Raw genomic sequence first — 1,858 nt, 5'->3', positions numbered from 1 at the left:
CCTGGCCTATATTACTAATTAATTTTACCTCTCATTGCAGTTACCGTTATTCTATTTACTAACTGGTATTGAAAGATTTCAACAGTTTAGCATGTTTAAACACACATGCACCTACACACACAGGACAAATTAAGAACAATGAACATGAATCAAATTGGCAATTTCCAGTGATTTTAGAGGTAAACTAGAAATCTCCCCTGGCCTCCATTCTCAAAGGAAGCCTAAATTTGATCTAGGGTGAACGCTTCTTGGAGTGCCTATGTGCCTATGAGTTCTGGGGACTCAGAACACTCACAGGCTTGTGTTGGGGGCCGCCATAGTTACGTGATCCTGCCTTCCTCAGGCCCATTCCTGGCTTCCAATGATTGTTCAGGGCCCAGCACCCAGCTGAAGTTAGGCTGATCAGAATCCCTTCCTTAAGAATTTGGTGGTCGGGCGTGGTGGCTCATGCCTGTAATCCTAGCACTTTGGGAGGCCGAGGCAGGTGGATTATCTAAGGTCAGGAGTTCAAGACCAGCCTGACCAACATGGTGAAATCCCGCCTCTACTAAAAATGCAGAAAAATTTTTAGCTGGGTGCAGTGGCACGCGTCTGTAATCCCAGCTACTTGGGAGGCTGAGGCAGGAGAATCGCTTGAACCCGGAAGGCGGAGGTTGCAGTAAGCCGAGATGGTACCACTGTACTCCACCCTGGGCGACAGAGCGAGACTTTGTCTCAAGAAAAAAAAAAAAAAAGAATTTGGTTTGGAGACGGGGGCTGCCATTGTCACCATGTAGGAGATCTCAGGCAAGAGAACAAAGCAGGGGCACAGACGGAAGGTGGTTCTCTTTGAGATCCTGGTTCTGCAGGTAGTTTGCTTTTGAAGCCCGACCTGGAACTCTGAGAAGCACACCTGTATCTTTATCTACATTCTTTATTTTTCACTTTATCACATTTGACGTTTGCTATTTGCTACCAACATAGTCCTAACTAAACATTTTTTAGCAAAGCACCCCCTGCCTCCTGCCCCCACATCTTTTCTGACCCTTGAGGTCAGAAATCCTGCACATTTTGCTTTTCAAATAGATAGGTCCATGGGGCCCAAGTTTGGCCTGTGAATGAATACAGGACACGACGCATGTCCAAATGAAGGGCCTATCGGTGGTTTCTTAAAAATACCTTCATGTGGCTGGGTGCGGTGGCACATGCCTGTAATCCCAGCACTTTGGGAGGCCGAAGCGGGCGGATAGCTTGAAGTTGGGAGTTTTGAGACCAGCCTAGCCAACATGGTGAAACCCCATCTCTACTAAAAATAAAAAAATTAGCCGGGCATGGTGGTGCAGGTCTGTAATCTCAGCTACTCAGGAAGCTGAGGCAGGAGAATCACTTGAACCCAGGAGGCGGAGGTTGCAGTGGGCCTAAATCGTGCCACTGCACTCCAAACTGGGCCACAGAGCAAGACTCTGTCTCAAAACAAAAAACAGGCCGGGCGTGGTGGCTCACGCCTGTAATCCCAGCACTTTGGGAGGCCAAGGCAGGCTGATTGCTTGAAGTTGGGCGTTTGAGACCAGCCTGGCCAACATGGTGAAATCCCATCTCTACTAAGATACAAAAATTAGCAGGGTGTGGTGGTGTGTGCCTGTAATTCTAGCTGCTTAGGAGGCTCAGGCAGGAAAATCACGTGCACTTGGAAGGCAGAGGTTGCAGTGAGCTGAGATTGTGCTACTGCACTCCAGCCTGGGTGACAGAGTGAGATTCTGTCTCAAAAAAAAAAAAAAAAAGGTAAAGAAAAGGATAGACTGTAGAGAATCTTTCAGTGAGGTAAGGAATCATTTCCATCCACTTTTGGGTGTATGTGCAAACTTACCTAAAAGTTGCT

This window comes from Colobus angolensis, unplaced genomic scaffold (genome assembly GCF_000951035.1).
Source record: "Colobus angolensis palliatus isolate OR3802 unplaced genomic scaffold, Cang.pa_1.0 Scaffold466, whole genome shotgun sequence".
Classification (NCBI taxonomy): domain Eukaryota; kingdom Metazoa; phylum Chordata; class Mammalia; order Primates; family Cercopithecidae; genus Colobus; species Colobus angolensis.
This window is presented reverse-complemented; position numbering follows the sequence as displayed.